Source organism: Plectropomus leopardus, chromosome 7 (assembly GCF_026936395.1).
Source record: "Plectropomus leopardus strain MGB_pleo_1.0 chromosome 7, ASM2693639v1, whole genome shotgun sequence".
NCBI lineage: Eukaryota > Metazoa > Chordata > Actinopteri > Perciformes > Serranidae > Plectropomus > Plectropomus leopardus.
Window position 1 is genome coordinate 12,493,759 of NC_142182.1, and position 21,335 is coordinate 12,515,093.

Genomic DNA, 21,335 nt, shown 5'->3' on the forward strand with positions numbered 1-21,335 from the left:
CAGCATTACACTCACAGGGGGAATGCCACACCTGGCAGCTCTGAGGACAATTTTCCACCTTTTTATGTGTGTGGTAGTTAGGCTGGCACAAGAAGGCAAACTGGCATGACTGAGCAGGTTCCAGTTGCGGGGTAGAGAGGATAAAGTGGGTGTAGGGAGGGAGGGGGAAGGGAAGTGGAGTGGGACGCGAGGGAACCGAGGCTGGGTGGGGGCCCACAGGTTGGGGGCTGGGTGTATTCACTGCAGAGGCAGCGCTGCAGAGGAATTGCAAACATTCCAGGGGGACCTCCCTATCTGCTCTACCTGAGCCCCACCCTTATGTCCCTCAGCCACACCCTGGAAGCTGTTACCTGTGAGCTGTCACCGGTGGGAGTGGAAGCAAAGCAAAATAACCACAATGAACACATAAATCAGTCTGAGGGTGAACGAGAAACAAAGAAGACAAGGAAAAACGTCAGTATTATTGCATGCAGGTACAAGCAGGGCAACAACATCATTGCAGCTACTTCTTGGCATTTAAAGTATATTATTATGCATGTGTGCATTCAGATTCTGCTGAGATGCTCTTCCATCAATTCACTACATCTGTTATCTGCTTCTCATCACTGTCACAACATCTGATGTCTGTTGCAAATACAAATCTTTTACAAAAGGAATTCAGCAATTTTAAATGTGACAGCAAAATGTGCAGGCAGCTCCATGTTGCAGCCAGATGAGTTCGAGGCTCTCTGTCTGTCTCTGTCTGTCTATCTGTCTCTCTGTCCTTCACTAGGTGTCCGCTGCTGACACAGCTGAACAATTTGTTCACAGATCTCTCAGAAACTGCAGGTAAATCAAAAAGAAACAAACACACGTGGAGATACATACATGTGCACCCGCATGCAGTGAATTTCACAATGTGTCTTTTGCTGTGCTTCACAGGGTGATTCACTCACACACCAAACTGTGATCTTGGAAAGTCAAACCTGTCACACATGCTTCAAAGTCTGATCACTGACATAAGGATTGTTTAAACACAGAAATATGAATAGGAGCCTTCATTGAGGTGGATTCAAAGAAAACTCTCTGCTCAAACAGATCCACTGCGTGCAGCCACTTGCTCAATGCTCTAATTCACCCACAGTCATGGTCGCACTCTCACCTACAGACGTGTTTACATATAGGCACACAAATATACATGCACACAAATGCACACTCATGCAGAAGGAAAGCTCACAAATGAGTAAGATATCCTCCCCTCACCTCTCCTTTGAGGGCTGCACAGTGACTCCAAACTCCAATGTGTGAGGTGTGTGTCAGTCTCTCCTCTCCTTGATCTCTGTCTCCCTTTCTCTCACTCACTTCTCAACCTGTAGTCATCGCGTGGCTCTAGTTACGCTCTACTGCAGTGAATAAGGCAGAGGGAAAACGGAGGAGGGAGGGAGCCATAGAGGGACAACTGAGTCCTGCCCATACTGATGAGAGAGGCTTCCAAAAACGCCCTCAGGAGAGAGAAGATTAGAACACTTTGCTCCACTAAAATTTTTAACTTTCTCACCACTGTGCTGTTTCCACCAATGTCTCTTCACCAGGCTATGTTCTCTTTCATTCCTGTTTCCCCCAGCAGCTTTTAAAGTTTTCCTAAGACCACTTTTGCTTTCTTGAGATTCTGCCAATCAGAAAACCAACCGCTCTCTCTTTTTTAATTCTCGCTTTCTCTCACTCTTTCTGCTTTTGCACTGGCAAAGATATTCCTCTCTGGTTCCTTGTCTCCCTGGTGCAGTCTGTCAGTGTTTATCTAAATTTGTCTGAATCCTCTCTCTTGCTTTTGCTTTTGCTCTTGCTCTCTCTCTCTCTCTCCCTCTCTCTCTCGTTCTCTCTCTCTCTCTCTCTCTCTCTCTCTCTCACACACACGCGCGCACGCACACACACACACACACACACACACACACACACACACACACACACACTATTCTTACAGTATCTGCCTCTCTGTCCAAATAGCTCTACTTCAGTCCCTGGTGTGCAGCTGTATGATGAGGGAGACACACCTGCTAACATTAAAGTGTGTCTCTCTGTGTGTGTGTGTGTGTGTGTGTGTGTGTGTGTGTGTGTGTGTGTGTGTGTGTGTGTGGGGCAGGGAGCTCACTGTAAGGCAAAAGAAAGAATCCTTTTGGAGTCCACACCGCTTCAACTGTAGTCTGGTTTCAGGAACTGTTAAACTGAGACTATAAATCTATGGTCTACTGAAGGTATTTAATGGGTGATTCTAAGAAATGCAGAGATCAGCTCATGGATGCCTGACTGCTGCATGTGACACTGTGTAATATGGCCTTCCCAGCTGCAACACGCGCACACACACACACACACACACACACACACACACACACCTTTCACTTTAAGGGTTTTAAAAGCCTTGACACTGTCTTTCCAGAATGTGAGGAATGCACTACACTTATTGAGGGGCGTGTGTGCCCATTACAAACCTACAGGGGCTGTCCTCAGGGGTCATGACCTCGTTGAAGGAAAGGAAGAAAGTGCAAAGAAGAGAAGAGAAAGGTGGCTACATTTTGAATAGGTAGTTCAAGGCAAGCTGGCAGGCAAAAGCCTGTCCTGAATTCCCAGGGATGTCCTCATCATCATCATTACTGCATGCACTCTGAACTTCACACTTGTGGAGAAAAATGACAGGGTCAAGAGGAGAGGAGCATATCCAGTCCAGCTCTTCAGTCATCTTGTAACCTGATCAAGAGTTAAACCAGAGCAGTGCTGACATCTGAACATGACCTTGACATACAACAGCTTTTGCAACACATCCCAGCCCTGCCGGAGTTTGTACTGGAAAACCAGATTAACCCACATTTAAGAGTCATCCTGATGATAACAATCTTCGGTTTGGCCCCAGCTTCATCACCACACATGGGACAACACCGCAATGGTCATCAACCGCATCCTCAACATGCCTTACTTTGTTCACATGCACTCCCCCTCTCTTTTCTCCACTTATAACTTGTTTGCTATAACTTTGCTCCATTTCTGACTCTTTGCTGATCTCTCCCATACTCCTTGGGAGATTAGTACTACTTGAATCAAAGTCATTATAGCCGAAAAGTAGAGCTGAGTGTATGTATGTGATTCAAAGCTCAAATTATGAGAAGAATCCTGTTTACAGGCACGGGGGCCTTGACCTATGAGTCATAGTATGGTCTTTGAGAATCTGGCACAGCTTCCTTCTCTCGGCTGGATGGTCATCCCTCACTCCCCCAGAGTCTTCCCAATTCCCGCTCGTCTAGTTTACAACATTCCCATTTCTCTCTCCCTCATTCAGCAGAATTTCAAAAGAAGGGTTCGGCTCTGTCATGGACCTAAATGTGCTAAGACCTAACAACTGTTCACATATTTAGGCCAGTATCCTGAATGTTTGCATGGAAAGTACACAGTTGGGTGACTGTGGCTCAGGAGGTAGAGTGGGTTGCCTCCTAATCAGAAGATCAAAGGTTCCATCTCTGGCTCCTCCTCCACATGTCTCACTGGGCATGATAATGAACCCCAAATGGCTGTATGGTAGTCTCGGCCACCAATGTATGAAAAGGTAAATGTGACACGTAGTGTAAAAGCACTTTGAGTGGTCGAAAGACAAAATAGGTGCTGTGCAAGATCATTTGTATGATTGTTTATGTTTGCATGTATGGAGATATACCATGTAGAGTACTAAATGCTCCTACAGACTGTGAGATTTTAGCAATCTTATAACTTTAGTTCAAGCTACACTGTGCGACATGGATCTAATAAACTTCGACATCAGGTTTGATGTATGCAGACTGTACAATGACAACACCTACTGAATCACAGGCTAGGATGTATGTCCATCAACATCAATAAGCAAGAACCAAATGTCATCAGCGTGCATCATCCATTTACGCCGCTGTAGTAAAAACAAATATGAATCGAACCCTTGCTATCATGGCATTTCTGTGTGCTGAACAAAATCTGAAGACGAGGGGGAGAAGAAGAATGTGGACACAGTCATGGCTGGTAAAAAGGGACCCCCTTGGCATGCCAATTTTGCAACAAGAGCTTGGAGTCAGTATTTTATTTTATTTTTTTCAGATTATTTTTTGGGCATTTTTGGCTTTATTGGATAGGACAGATCAATAGTGTGAAGGGGGGAGAGAGAGAGGGGATGACATGCAGCAAAGGACTCGAACTCGTGGCCGCTGCGGCAAAGACACTGTCTTCATTCATGGGGCACCTGCTTTATTCACTCAGCCACCGAATGCCCTCTTGGTGTCAGTATTTTTAAGCATTTACTGGCATTTAAAACTGTCAGGCTTATCAGTGTATCATTTCATGCTGCATTTCTATTGGTTGGTTAGTAGATGTAGGTTGTCAAACAGTGAGAATCTCATTCCAAATTTCAGAGTCATGACTAACGATATCGCCATGTTTCTTTCACATTGGTCATCTTTCGTCTTGGAAAACCCAAAATTGCAAAGTGTATACCGGGCTTTAGTCAATGCTGTAACTTGGCTCTCTTGACATGGTTCAAACAGCGTTGGTGTAATGAATCTAATGGTTTTAAGTGTAAAGGTTGGTGCCAGTCCATCTATTAGATAACTGTATATTAAAGTGCTAACTTTGCAGATGGCACTTAAAGTCAGCGGATAATCATTATAATGACAATTATTATTTTCATTAGGATTTATCCTATGAATATCTTCTTGCCCCCATAAATTCTGTAAAAAAATCCGTTCCAATCTGTGTAATAGTTATTGTAACATGTCACTGTTAACTAAACTCTCATGGTTCTGTGAGAGAAAAGGTTAGGAAATCACCAAAATCACCAGACTCCAGCTTATCATCTGGGGCCCATTAATGTCTTTGTATAATCCCATGGCAATCATCTGATAGTTTGTGAGATATTTTAGTCTGGACCACAGTGGTAGACAGACTGACAGTCTCCATCCATGCAGCCATGCTGCTAGAGTGCCTAAACACTGCAAACAAACCTTCTGGGTTGGTCTCTTGGCCAAGTCACAGCTGAAATATGAGGGATGATAATCACCAAATCACCTGATTAATAAATAGATATACCAGTGCACGGTTGTATGCCTCTGCGCACCAGTCAAGTTACACTGACAGTTTACATCCATATCTGTGAAAATATGGATGCTTCACACACAGAAAATTTATACAATCAGCAAGGTGGGCATCCAAGGTCCTTGAGTTATGGTGAAAAACATAACTCAAGGACCTTTCATGAGGTCACTGTGACCTTTGACCTTCGACCACCAGATTCTAATCAGTAAATTGTTTAATCCAAATGGACATTTGCACCAAATTTGAGGAAAAACTCTCTCAAGGCCATCCTTAGATATTGCATTCATGAAAATGAGGCAGACGCAAGGTCACACTGACCTTGACCTTTAAAGACCAAATTTTAATCAGCTCATCGCTGAGTCCACTTGAACATTTGTGCAAAATTTGAAAAAATTCTCTAGATTTTCTTGAGATATTGCATTCATAAAAATTAGACAGATGAGGTCACAGGGACCTTGACCTTTGACTTATGACCACCAAAATCTAAGCAGCTCATTGCATAATCCAAGTGAATGTTTGTGTCAAACTTGAAGAAACTCCCTAAAGGCATTCTTAAGATATCACATTCACAAGAATGTGCCAGGTGGACGGCTGACCCGAAAACACAATTAACAAAACAACTCCTTCAAGAGGTTCTATGTCAAAGACAGAATGTATGCGTGTCTGGATACCATTCTCATCATGGAGGTGGCAGAGCCAGCAGCTCACATTTAACAGTGCCAACTCCATAAACAACAGCAACAGTGCTGACGTAGCTAAAGTTGTTAACAAAGATGGAAACAAAGTGTGGGCACTATGCTTCTGCTACAGCACCATCCCAATATCAGTAATATCCACCATAAGAGGACAGTTGAACGCAACAGTGATTAACTAGCCAGTGAGATACACACATGCACTAACATGCACGGGCTGCTGGACCAGCATACCACAACAAACCACAGAGTGAGTGTGACTTCATTCTCTACTCCTGACACCATTACTCCTCTATATCTTTACATAGCAAATACTGGTTTGCTGCTATATAAATTTGCTGAATGTCACATACAGAAGCTGTAATTTAGGAGTGGGGGCTTTATTATGACCCCTAGCCTTGGACTTTGGATGATCTCTCAGTGCATCATTATTTACTCTGATGGATGTGATCCCTGAGGACATAAAGTTAGGGGAAATGTTGTTGGAATCAGTAGCGTGATGAATGTGTCCCCCCCACACACACACTGGAAACTCTGCATCCCAATTCCAGTTAAGAGTGGGGCTTACGAGCATCTGCAGGGGGCATGACAAGGAATATAAAGGATAATGGTGGTGATTGGAAAATGAGGAAAATAGTGGGTTTTTATTTCATGAAGCTGAGGTTTGGAAACATTCACAACAAGTAGAATCATTTAGTCATCAGCAGTAAGGTTTGCCGTATAATGGCACGGGACAGAAATACATTCCTGTAAAAGTGATGAAATGAAATCACTGGAAAATGAATGAGTCTGGTTTGTGCCTTGAATTATGTCAGCGATTCTAAAATTTTAATGACAGAAACAAGCATCTTTTGCCATATTTACCAAAGGACCACCTCCAACCTAAAACATTCCTGAGAGTCACCTCCCCATTCCCCAGATAATATCCAGATCTTATAAGTCTAATGGTGTCTAGAGCAGTGGTTCCCAACTGGTCCAGCAACAGGGTCCAAATTTCTCTTTAGTAATTGGTTCAAGGTCCAAGAATAAGATAAATTACCACATCTACCACATCGTTTTATTTCACTAAATGTAAATAACACATGGGCTTAAAACTCAATGAAATAAAACGTATCGCAAGAATAAAGTGCAATTACCTAAAACGTAGTAAATAAATACCACTGAAACCAAGGAAATGCATATTATTGCTTCAAGATCAGTGACAAAAACACTGTAAAGGCAAAGCATGTTCATAGGCCAAATGATGCCAAGAACAAGGCAGTAAAATAGTAGCTTAACAGCAGGAAAAAGCACTTCAAAATAAAATCCCTGCATCAAAAATTCAAAAAATGTGTTCTCAAGTCCCTCACAGTCCATTTAGAATGGACCTGTGACCCACTTTTGGACCGTGACCCACCAGTTGGTAACCACTAGTCTAGAGCACCTACTTGTCTGAAATATCTTCCAGTCTAATACTGATGAATGTCAATTTTCACAGTCTAAATATCACAAACCACAGGCAGGTGCTTCTATGGATACAACCCTGAAGGTTACATAATAAGTCTGACCTTAACATGTGCCCTTTTCTCTCAGGGAGCCATATAAACCCGCCAGTTAATACGAGTACACTAATGTCAGATCTGAATATACTACAAAAAAAAAAAAAAAAGGCTTTATATCGGGACAGGATCTTATAGAGCGGAAAATAAAAATAGGTCACAAAATGACGAATTACATGTCCTCCCTGATGAAGACCAAAGGTAAAGAAAATGGAAATGTAGCCCTCTGGCTATAAAGCATGCATGTGCATTACATGGGTGATTTCAACAGATAATGAGTGGAATCCAAGCCCAGCAGCGATAAATTCTTCGCTGGGTGACTTAACTAAAAGGTAAAGAAAAGGAGAAGGAGTTGTTTTTTTTCTGACTGCATATGTGAAAGAGAAGGAGAGAGAGCGACTGAGAGAAAAGAAAATCAAGAGTTCTCCCATGGGTCTTTGCTTGCCAGTAACACCTGCTCCGACTATCATACGCCGCAGGAGACAGGCATATGAGTTGATGCAGGCAGTGGCTTGAGAGCCACGCATCATCATACTACAGCATACACCACATCGTAGCCCCTCAAGAATCCACTGCATGTGCCACTTACAGATTTTGATTTTGCGCCTGGTACATATAGTTCAGTTATGACTTCACTTGATTGACAGTGCATAAACAGTGACTTCAATATGTAACTTTATGACTCATGAAGGACCTGGAAAAAAGCACTACAGTGTCAAGAGAACATGATGGAGTGAAGTATGTACAGGTCTTCCTTGTTCAAACACTCAGATTCCCTGAAGCTAGAGATCTGTGCCTCTGGCTAGATATATGTCTTATGAGTTATAATCAACTCTGGATGGATATATATCTTAGAAGTTAACATCAAAGAGATAGAGAGACCTGTCTCCCATGGATCTTCAGTTACACATATAGAAAAATGTCATTAAAAAAGGAGAGAACCTATGGATATGTATATCAGCCATAGCTGCCATACTAATCAGAGGCATCTGACATATTTAGCTTATTCTGGTTGTGATTTACACAACTGTCGCAGCAACGATAAAAGATAAAGATGAATCCGGAGACAGCTTCAGATGTTCGGTGCTGCCAGTACTGCGGTGTGCTGTTGTCTGCTGACACTGACCACATCAACAGGCGACTTTAAGCCAAATACAACCGTGTCGCTTGTAGTAACTTACATTAATGATTTGCATAGATAAACACAGATAAATATGTATTTAAAATTGATTAAAGTAAAATTAAAATTACAAGGACGCCTAACATGTTTTGTTCATGTTTTTAAAAGCTGCCGTAAGTTAGGGCTGTTGAGGTAAAGGAATTTCCCCTGCAGTGATTAAGGGTGGTTCAACAGCGTGGTATGCACTAGAAGCCCCACTGTTAAATTGTTGCTTTAAAAATGACAAGGATGGCACAGTTTTGAAACTAATTAAATCCTTGTTTATTTTAAATGCAGAGCACAGAGGCATAATGAGGTGCACTTTGTTTGTGTCTGCTAGCTATGATACAGAATATCAGAAAATAAAAATGTCAGCAGAGGGTGGAGGGTAATCTTTGGCCCTTGTTCTGGATGAAGAAAAAGCTAAAGCACATAGGGAGAGAGGACAGACCTGAAGGTCTATACAAAGCCCAGCATCGAATAGGCACTTAGCACTTCTCCATGCTGCCGATATTTGTAGCACAGTGTAAATTCATGGCCCTCTCATTGCAAAGATTTTAGAGAAAAAAAAAACAAAAACGTGCCACCCAGGGTCACATTTTTCCAGCTTTATGTTTTACACAGACCTCGTTACGGTCCTGTTCCTACCTCAGTTCTTGTACATCATTGTACGTGTTCTGTTTGTGATGCCGATGGAATGATGTTTACTTTGCTGTCATGAGGTTGCAAAAGTTAGAGCAACTAATGCACTTGAGGCTGCGGCCACAGTTAAAAGTTGACTGAGTTTATTTATTCTTTGGTGTACCGTAGCCACTAGACAGTAACATTAGCCAGTTAACATTACCTAAGGAGTTTTATTCCAAAGTTGAAGTTTGCCATTACTGTTGGAGCAGCTCAGAACTACACAGGTTCTTCTCAAAATCCTCGACAATGTCACCGAAAGTAATGTTTTATTAAAAAAGGTTAAGGGAAAAGTAGAAAATTGCACACTTCAGAACAGGTTGCATAGAAATGCACTGTTGGGAGACACCACTGCAATAATAGCGACCTGTTTACTTCCCAGGATTCATCTGTTGTTGGAGGAACAGAGAGATCTTTACTGCTCAGTAGGGAGTGGCATACGTGCACTGAGGATGCATGGGGTACAGAGGGTTTGTCCTCTCTGGCGGGTATCCATAGTAACATAATTATTATTGCACACACTATATGTGTGTGCAATAATTATGAAAGCTTGGGGGGATGTCTACAGATGAAGGAGTGGTGAGCATTGAAATTGGAAGTGAACTCAAGGAGAAGAAGGGTGGAGTGAAGAGGTGGAGAAATGTGGTGAGCAGGAGTCATTTCAGGGAGCTATCCTTGGACCACCCTACAAGCGCCACATGAAAGAGCAACTTTTACTTTTGACAGTAACACATGAGGCATATGAAATTCAGTTCTCTTGTGCAAGAGAATGTTTTAACTGGAATTTGGGTAAGGCCAAAATATTAATACATGTGAAATATATGTCGTTGGTAGGTCACACCCGTGTTTGTGCAGTTGACAAACTACACTACATACAAGTTACTGCAACACAATGAATGCCTTTGTGGTCAGTCCGTCCAAAAGTATGAACAACTTTTGTGTATTTCCTCTTCAAGTCGAGATGTTCAGAGCAGATATGTTGTATGAACTATAATGTTTCAAACATCCCCTGGTTCAGTGTGACCATGTTTAGACAGACATTAGCTCCATTAGCTCTAGCTCAGGCTGCAACCACCAAGGCTGAAAAATGAAGCCAATGTGGAAGTTCAAAAAACGGCTATTCATCAAACGGCCACTTGAGGCTGGCTCCAAAACAGAGTAAATTCCCATAGACCCCCATGTTAAAATGTCAAACTTCACAGCAGAGATAAACATGTTTATAGCCTGCTACAACAAAAACATTATGCACATTTAGGGGCATAGTGGCTTGAATGACTGGCTGTCTGCTGATTGTGTCCTCGGCTTCTAAGCCAGGTCCACCCCTCGCTCTTCCACAGCACCAACTTCTTGCCTACATATGGTCACTTCTAGCTTCAAAAAGACGAGAAGATGACAGCTTGATGGGTTGCATGAGGTGCAAACTACTGTTGTACTGTTTGATTTTCATTTGTACTTGGAAATAACACTACATTTTTTTAGAAGCAGAAACCACATCCTTCACAGATAACACTCTGTGGTTTCCCCTCACTCAGAGGGCAACAAAAAAAGAGGACTATTCCTGCAAAATAGTGGACCATAGTTCCCATAGTTTGTAATGTGTAATGACACTGTTACCTGTCGATTTTTAGGATGGAGGATCAAATGTGAAGTTCTTCCTCATAGCATCACTGTTTGCTATGTAGTATCTGATGAAACTTTGGAAACTTGAATCTAAGTTACAAATCAGGCCTCTTGGATTGTCGTTTCACTGACACCTGAAGCAGCACACCCCCACATTTGTATTTTTTGTCTGAATGCCCAGTAGTTTTATGTTACTACTTTTGCCTCAAATATTCCAAATGATAGAATCCCAGTTAGTGATTTTCTCTAAAAATGGAAATTCTTAACAGGTGCATAGCACAGAACAGAGTTGCAGTCAAGTTGCACCATCTAAAGTACAACATGCTCCCATTTCATAAACACACTGCAGAGGCCTATAACACCACAGAACAGTAGAGTACAACTAGCAAAAATAAAATAACATTAGTCCAGCTATAGCACGGTTTCAAATATTTTTGGTAACATAAATTCCCTAAAAAACATTTATGTAACCAAACCATGCAACTTTATATCCATAAAACAGGTCCAAAACAAAGATTGTGAACACTACTGAGAAGTCAGTACAAGTCTTGTAGTAACTTAGGACAGTTTGCTAAGGCACCTACAGTCTGGCCTCTGGACCACTTGCTGTCACTTTATCTGCCCCCTACCGCGCTGTGGGGGTGTGTCGCACAGGATGGGGATGAGACAGGATAGGATGAGGACGTGCAACCTAAATATGGCTCTTGCAGCCTAGGCCACAGGGAGACAGAGAAGGGGACCACAGACCTCGGCAGCGTACAATTATCCAAAACAAGAGAGTCAAGCCAACCTCCTCTCACTGAGACTCACGACAAGAGCATAACAGAGTAAAGTCAACACAATATTTTACTGTCCTTTACCCCCTGGATCACATACACGGATCTGTGCAACTATGCACACATACATATATAAATGTATATGTCTGTACACGTGTATGTTAAGACATATGTACAAACATATGCCCATAAATAGACACAGATGTTTATGCACCCACATGATAATCCACTGGGTTTACTTCTCTTTAAGTCACTTGGCTAGTATTTTATGTAAACATCTATCAACACAGCTAAATGCATCTATCTAAAGACCTATCTTAGGCAAATAGCCAAACCCCGATAACACCTTGCTGCAACATCTGAGCACGCACAGTGCAGCATATGGCACAGATATAAGGGCTCCTCTGCCTTTGGAGTGGATTACTGGGAGTCAAAAAGTGAAAGGCTGTGAAAGGAGCTGGCAGCCATTGGCATTCCTCTGGACTGGAGGCCTACAGAGAGAGACGGCACTCGGACCTGCAGTGCTAAAGTGCTAATGGATGCTTGCAGCTCTCCCTGAGAAGCCCACACAAGTGCCATAGCTTTTCCCTGGGGTGACATATTGTTTGCATAGATGCAGTAAATTAGATCAATGGCGTTCCATTCCCAATCAGACCTGGAGGAGCTCCAGCTAGATGCATCCAGGCTGGACAAGCTTGAGGGGGCTCAAACTTTTGAGGAGGCCCAGGAGGGGAGAGAGATCAAAGGCACACTGTCAGCATGCTCTGGTGTGTATGCCGACTGGACTCATGAACATGTTACAGATGAGAAGAGGCGCCAGAGAACCATCTGGGGTTATATAATGGTACAGAGTTCAAGGAACAATACTGTGGACATAGAAAACCCAATGCAGAATACAGACATGACTGAAACTTGGCTTATTTGTGCTCTTCGCGTGGTATTTTATGGGACAATTAATTGTTTATGGGACAAATGATTCTTATTTAATTGCTCCAACAATTACTTTAAAGTAGCAGTGTAGGGGTGGCTGATTATTTAATTGGTCAACAATGACAACTATTTTGGTAAACAAGTCCAGAAACAAATTAATTATCTGCATAAATTATATAAGGCTGAGGTGTTACCAAGTCATTGTTTTGCAAATCAGAAGTTGGTGTCAGGTCTTTGCACTCAAGTCCCACGTCAAGACAGGCAAGTCCCAAAACAGTCCCAATTAGTATTAGTATTAGGCTTTGAGTTCCAAGTCCTAAACAACTCACAAGGTGCTATTTGTCAAGTGTAACACTTTTTTGACAACAAAGGACAACACAGTACCTTTCAACTGCATTTTCTGACTCCAAAATATCAGCATTAAACTTATGCTACATCTAACTCTTCTTTCTCTGTTTCGGCCTGGCCTAAGTCTCTCATCCTTCTTTTATGTCTGATTAAACATTGTAGCATATTATACACCTTTTTTATCTAGGTATTTTTTTCAGGCTCAAGTGGTCAGTCAGCAGTTGTTTTAGTAGCTGTAGCAGTAAATAAGGTGCAGCAGCAATGAGTAAAAATTTTTATTCCCTTCTCCCATATTTCACAAATCTATACAGAAACAGCTCAAAATACATACTGCATGAAATAAAACTAGCAATATTCTACCTTTCATTTTACCTACATCTAATCTTTGGAAATAAAAACAGATGCAATTTGAATTTTGTTACCTAAAAATGTGCAACAAAACCTTGGTAAATATCCCTCTTGGTGGTATTCAGAAAATTTGTTGTGTCATCTTTTTGTTGAGCTTCAACACATTCTGCAAAAAAAGCCTGCGTTTCTTTTTCCTCATTTCCTCTTTGGATCTTTAGCTATTTCTTGGGATGAATAATGTACTGTCATCACAGTGCTTGAGGGGAAATAATGAAGAGCGTAAGAGAAAGACATGACATGTGCAGGCTATGTTTGACAGAGCTTTGTTGTAACATATAATCCTTGCATTTATGAATTATTGGAGGTGTGGACAGTACAATGCGGCAGTGTGAATCACTGTGGTTGTTAGTGTGTGTGTATGTACTGTATCTGTGGTTGTATGTCTACATGTGTGTTCCTGAATATGTGCAGAAAGTGGTGATGATCTCACTTCAACCCGGAAGCAATATTGAGAGACTGAGGGTAAAACTCTCGGGTTAAGAGGGATATCTCAACAAGCCCTAGCTTGGGGTTGATGGTATCGTTGATATCATATCATCTGAGGAGATGAGTGACAGCAAAAAAAAAACACGAGGAAAATGAAGCCTGGGAAGAGAGTTGGAAGGTCATAGTAACTGATAGTTTAAGTGGTGATATGGAGTGGAAACAAGGTTTTAACTTGAACTTACAACACTATCAACTGCTTCTGAACACATTTGCAAGTATTAATGTTTAGGCTGTGGGGTCAAGCAATCGCAAAATGTCCTTCAAAGCCAGTAATTTTAGCGCACTATAAAGACTTTTTTACATTTGAATATGTTTTTTAAACAGATGCTGTACTTAAACCATCTTATTCCCTTTTGACTGTAATATTGTTACCCAAATCAAAACTAGATATATCGCCAGGCGGTTGTATGTCTCTGCACACCAGTCAATTTATGCTTACAGTTTACATACATGTCTTTGAAAACATGGATGCTTCACACACGTAAGATGTATATAATCAACACAGTTTCAAGGTGGGCGCCCAAGGTTCTTAAGTTATGGCCAAAAACATGTTGTATGAGGTCACTGTGATCTTAACCTAGTCCACCAGATTTTACGTCTATGTGTTCCCTCAAAGTGTTTTTGAGATATGGCTTTTACTAGAATGAGAGAAATGTAATGTCACTGTGACCTTTGACCACCAAGATCTAATCAGTTCATCCTGGAGTCTACTTGAATGTTTGTGCCAAATTTGAAGTAATCCCCGTATGCTGTTCTTAAGATATTGCGTTCACCTGAATGAGATGAATTTAAGGTCATTGTAACCTCTGACCATCAAAATCTCGTAAGCTCACTCGAGTCTACTCGAATGTTTGTGCCAAATTTGAAGAAATTCCCTCAAGGTGTCCTCCACAAGAATGAGACAGACCATGTCACAGTGAACTTGAACTTTGATCTATTATTACCAAACTCTTGCTGGTTCATCATTGATGCCAAGTGGACGTTTGAGCTAAATTTGATGAAATTCCCTCAAGCATTCTTGAGATATCTCTTTCCCAAGAATGGGTGGACAGAAAATCTGAAAACATGATGCCTCCGGCAATGGCCGTTGCTGGCACGGAGGGGAGGCACAAAAAGTTAAATTATCAGCAACAGTAATAGACTAAATAAATAATAAGGAAAGAAATGATGTCACAACTTTGTTTAGGGTGACAAAATATCAACAGATTGTTGACACAAAATGAAAAATGTAGCATTAAGATGAAAAGATCTACTCTTCTACATTTGCTATGCTGTAAAAATAAAGATAAGCATAATATTATTCTCCTCTGCAGCTCTCTGCAGCATTAGAGCTGCCTTGCTAAAAAAAAAAAAAATGTGACCAAATGCACAGCGTGTCAATGTTGATATCACTCCGGCGGTTTGTCACTCCTTGTATCAGAAAGAGATGCACAGAGGAACCTTTCATGGCAGCATGATATATATCAAGCGGTGGCAGTTGTTGACGCAGCAGGCAACTGGTCTAATACTACTTCTTTGTCAATGTACATGGAGTGGCACTCTTTGCAGCTATATGAAACGCAAGAGCCAGTGGCAGTTTGTAACAGCCACTGGCAGCTACCATAATATAAATGGCAAATTCATATACAGCAGGTGGGAGGGGAGGTGAATAGGTCAACAACATGCTCGTACATATAGCATGCTTCAGTAGTAGTCATGTCACATGACATTACATGGCGTTAGTAACAAGCATATTTATTTAAGGCCAAGTCATTATGTTTTTTTTCTAAAATTTTAACCACGTGCCTTTGTTGCCTAAACTTAAGGAAATAAACCTTAAAACAAGGTGTTTTACAAACATTGTAGGTGTATTTGAAAAAGAACAAATGCTCATAATAAGCAGAAACTACATTTCCTGTGAAAACAGAAGTGTACTTGTAAAAGACACAATGCATGCAACATGCATTAATTCAATTGCGTCCTTAAACGCTCAAAACTGATTCCTGAGGGTACCCAGTGCATCATAATTTGATATGTAGTTCCACTGATAAAGTGGTAGTATATAGGTTGGGATGAGAACACGCTGACAACTGAAATCTTTCCAAACTCATTTACTCTGGTGTTTAACAACAGAGATTCATTATATAGACCCATTATGTTGCTTTCTGGAGACAAATCTGAACAATTAAACTCATTCATTCATTCATTGTTTAGCAATTAAGGGTTAGGATCAAGGTTCTCTTGTAGGCTTTTAAGGTACTGTCTTGCAGGGACTTTTACTGTCTTTGCGTCACTGACTTCATTTGACTAAGCTTAACTGTACTGTATATAGCATAGAGTACATGTCATTCATTCAAATATCTAAACAAAATGGCAACAAGTCAGTAATATATGTCTGGGTGGTCATTATGCTCCTCTTCTAGTACATTCTACATTCAACTTGAACGTAGCTCTCATTGTTGTATTACTCACTGTGGTCATCTTGCAGTTCATAAAATCAAAACTGCATAAAGACTGTAATTTTGGAAGCATATAATTTACCTGTTTAAGTTTATAGCTATGGGTTAACCCTTGGTGTAAAACTGTGCATGCGTTAACCTGCTGCTCGGCGTAACACAGTGGAAGTATTATGAACATTGTTGGGGTTAGGATGAAGACTGAGGGTTCATCTTAGGGATACTTAGCCTGCAACAGTGTTTTAAATGGGCTGGGCTTCCCAACACAAAAAGCTGGATTTATGTTTGCATATGGCTCAATAATACCCTCATAAATCTCTATTTCAAGGATGTAAAGAAAACCACTGGCTTGGTTGAAATGACTCAAATGCTTGCATTCAGTGGGCTTGTGGAAAAAATGAGTCATGTAGACATTTTTGATCATGCTTGTGTGTTTCTGTGTTTTCTGCAGGATCTCTGCAGCGAAGCAAAAAAAAAAAAAAAGCTCTTGTCTGTTTTAAACCTGAATGAGGCTTGAGGAGGATCCTAATGAGATGGATAAGATGCCTGTGAGCTGTTGAAACCTGCTACAGTCATCAGATTGTCAGATCTTAAAGATGCATGGTGAAACACTTTCAGCACAGGGAACTTGTGTGTCAAATTTGAGATATTTAGATAACAGATGCTTTTAAAGAGACTTTTTTTTTAAATGAGTTTCATTTTTAGATGTGAAAGAACTAATAACATTGTTTGCCGAGTGATGGCAATATAACATTAAATATTCATGCTTCTATTGCATTAAATTTCAAAGGAAAGGAAAAGTTGAAACAAGAAACTCACCCTTTAATGAAACATCTGCAGTGCTAAGGGCAAACACAAAAACTGCAGTTGGCAGTGAATCTCCAAAAAACTAAATTAGTGCGTAAATCTTTTCAGGATTATGGATATTAAATAAAAAAGAAAACCCCAATTTTGTTATAAATAAATAAGATGCATTTATCTCGGGGCCACAGTTCAGAAAAGGGAAAAGTATAACTGATTAATTAGTCACAAATCCTTACGTGCTCCACAATGTGATCTGGGTCAGGTGTCCACGCCCCTCCTATACCAACAAACCACTTGTTAGTTGTCGGCAAATATTAGACTGGAGTGCCAGCCTGCATGTCCAGTCATGAAACTGGGTCCTATCCCTCAGGTCTGCACACCTCGTGACCCCCAGAATCACTCACGCCTGTCAGTCACCCAGCATGCTCTCAAGGAGGGAAGGGTTAGTGAACAGGAAGAACAAACACAGAATCAAAACTGGCTCACGCCAATCCTTCTGTGAGGGGTTCCCCGACTATTTACACTGACAGGTTAAACAGACTCCACTAAAAAGGGCCTCTCTGGGTGGAAACGTTAAATACTAGAGATGAAATGTTGGATTGACAGACGCTTAGACGGCAGTTACAGATGTCAAAAAGCGGGTCAGGTAGGGATTAGAATGTAAACTGCCTGCAAAAAGTGTTACAAAAGTCTAATGATAGCTTTGAGTAGAGAGACGCAGAGGACCATTTTCAATATGGCTGACCTTAAAGATCCCGACATGTCTCAGAGAAATTATGTTTATAAAGAACATCTGCTCCTGTCATTCAATGATTAAGCTTGTTTTTTTATACACAGTGATGTCTGTACCATGAAATCTGGTACAGACATCCATGCTCCCCACAGACAGGAGAGAGGGATGACTTTGATGATCCCTTAACTTTTCAGAATTTTAATATGTGTACTACTTTGATTTATGACCAAACACCCAAAAAAATGACATACCCATCAGCCTTAGCACTTTGTGGTTACTGCTAATTAGTGGCGAGCCAGCAGCCGTGGAGCCCGTTGGTGAATGAAACCACTGTGATTGGATTTTCTGCTCAGTGCACGCGAAGAGAAAAGGAAGGTGAAATGTACACAAACAGTTAAGGGGGAGTGAGATCGAAACAAACTTGTTATATGTGGAAAGATTGTTTTTCTTCTGCCATTTAGCTCTTAACAAAAACATGTCCTGATGGTTCGTGTTGTTGTTCACTGGTGCAGTAGGGGGCTTTCGTCATCACTAGTTCTTGGATGTCAGCTTGTTTTGTCACAGCCGTAAGATGATGAACATAAACCAACACGTTATCATCCCAAGTTGTTATATATTGCTGCTTTGTCAGTGGACTTTCATGTCTCCACACAATACGCTATGTCTCCTACTGCATCTGCTGTTGATGCTTTGGAACACCGCAACCAATGTTGACATGTAAATAAAAGAGTTAGGCAGCAAAAGCATGTGGTTAGGCATAGAAAAAACATCATTGTTTGACTTTAGATTCATAAGTGAAGCAAACACTTGGCTCCCGTGTGAAAGTCCGGGGTGTGCTGGACCCATCCACTACACCTCCCTCCCACCCTGTTGTGAATTTCCAGCTCCTTATATTACCTTGTAAGTTGTTTCCAACTAACTTGCAATTTAATGGCCACACAGTAAGATTTATTAACTCTGATATCATGAAAAAGGGAGTGTTGAAAAAATGTCAACCCTGGCAACTGGCTTTTCAGTAATACAAATGTAATTCAAAGGAAAGGGGCTGTGTTATCTATCTATTCCACAAAAAATTTCGTTTCATAATTTTTCTTGTGAAAATAAACAATACAATGGAAATTGGTGTTTCACAAGCAGCGGGACAAATCCTCTGAGCAGCTGCTCTGGAGAAAACCGCTAAAATCACTCATTCACACATGTACTTGAACAGTATTACTATATTCACACGACTCAAATACTTGTGCTCAAATCATTCAACAAATCCTCTAATCCAGGCATGAACTTTTACACCCTCACATTATCAGCTGACCTGAAATTGCCACCAGTGAAATGAACAATTTGTACAACTACTCATTCTTTCCATCCTTCCTCCCTTTCTTCCTGTTTTTCTACTAAACACATTTTTCCATAGGCCCCAGTCACTCACCATTTCCTCCCTGAGTCACTCCAAATCGCACACTGTCTTACACTTATCCTTTGGGGCTATTCAAAAGCTTACGTACTCATCCTATCTCAAGAACCCGTCTTTCCCAGAATCCTACTTACTCTTCCCAGTGAGCCTGTTCATCACCCACATGCCCGTCCACTAGACCCTACTCTCCACTGTACGCCCCATGCCTTGTTTTCTTGAGTTTGATCTACCTCCCCTTTGAAGTGAGGTCTGGGCAGTGATGGCCCCCAGCTAATGTGGACACACTGCAGTTTGGATGGCACACATCACCAGCAAAGCACGCTATTACAGGGCCATTTACCCATCATTTGTCTCCAGAATATGTCTTTTATCTTAGCTGCACAAGACATTCCCTCCATCGTAAGTGGGTGTATGTCTTTCTATGTGTTTGCCTCTGTAAATGTTGCCATTAACACAAATGCTTTTGAATGCACTGCAAGTTTTAATGATAGTTTTATTTTTATCTAATATTTATCATCCTGGCAATCTTGACCATGAGGGAGGTCCAGATAGTCAATCATTCACACCCAGAGACCATGTTGCAAGAGAGGAGGCTCTTAATCAGTTGTGCTGGTTCACAGTTTATGTCCTTTCCCCTGGAACACCACCTGAAACACATCTATTACATCTCCTCCCTCGGTCTGTTTGCTAAATTCCGACAACAATTCCATGATATCATTTCCATAAACTATAAATAACTCCGAGCTGTCACAACATAGTCTCAAACGTTATTTATATTTACAAGTTATTTTCTTTTTTGTTTCCTCAACAGATATGAACAAACAGAAATAACAGCTCTCAGGTAACAAAGTCATTATCTTAAAATGGAAAGGTAGATAAACAGATTTTTTAAAAAAGACCTGACAAGGACCAATTACAGTGATGAGGTCATTGGAAATATCTGGACCTAAAAAGTGTGCACGGAGAAGCTGTCAAAGTTTAAGGACCTAAGACGACGGATCATTAAAAGATCTTGCTGAACCAAAAGGGGGAAAATTCCCAGCAGAAACCTCTCGCACCTCCTACAACAGAAATTAGCATCTGAAAAAAAGCAAACATTGTAACTTGGCTGTGCATAAAGCAGTTAAAAACTAACAGTCTGGTTTTACAGCGGAGAGCTAATAGCCTGGGTGGAATAATAAGCCTGATGGATTTGGTGTGTAGGGACAAGGATCCTGCATTAGGGGCAGAGCATGGCTGAGCCTTAGGGAGAGCTAAAGGAGCCATGCTCAAAAGTGTCCTCACTGCCTCTGACGTTCTTTAACCTCTTTTGTGGCTTTCAAACCTCATGTCTTTGGCCTCCAGTCACTCTCTATTTATGCAAGAAAATAAAGAAGAGAATGCTGCCCCTCCTAAATCTGTAAACTGCAATTAAGCTAAATTCCAAGTTTATTTCCAAATGCCGTCCTTGCTCCAGACCATGTGAGAGACTTCAGTCTAAAATTATCACACTTTTGGTCAGGAGGCCAAGACGAAGCCAGCACTAGGACTGTCTTCTCACAGGCCACAGGATCACAAAGATGCTGTGGATGGCTGAAGCGATTGTAATAATAATTTGGATTGCCATAATCCAGTAATATAACATTTAAATCTCCTTTGAAACATCTATTCAAGGAGCTCCTGGAGTTAATGTGACTTAAAAAAAGTGTGTCAAAGTGACACAGGGATCACAATGTTCAGCTTTAGATGTTGCTGCTGCTTTTAACAAGACAAAAAGATCAAGAAAACAAGTGAAATATAGAGACAATGTGATGACATCTCAGTAATGATATGAGTTATGTTTTGTGTTCACTCAACCCCCTTGAAAGCCAACGGGCTTGTGCAACGAGACATCTTAACTAAAGGCATCATGTTGGTTTAACTGTTTTATGTTAGGCCCTCTAACCAAAGGTCTGACGTCCGGAGGCAAACAAAAAGCAGCCCACGCACCCTCAGCACATCTCTCTCTCTCCCTCTCTCTCTCCGTCTCTCTCACCCTGTCTGTCTCTCCATCATGTGTTTACACGTCGGTAGAGTAAGTGACAGGGCTGTAATCGGAAGTCTACAACCGTGTCATTTGGAAGACTGTTGTCTTTTCCTGGGAGCGTGGTGGTCAGCTGAGAAAAACAAGATTTACATCTCACAGGGAGGGGCAAAGCGTCAACCATGCATTATCCCCTATTGGCTGTGGTCAGAGATGGGCGTTCCCATGTGGGA

General features: G+C 41.3%; 1 protein-coding gene across 1 annotated transcript in view; it reads right to left on the minus strand.

Moving 5' to 3' along the window:
* Positions 1 to 21,335, minus strand: part of znf469 (zinc finger protein 469) — a 225,122-nt gene that overhangs the window by 68,643 nt on the left and 135,144 nt on the right.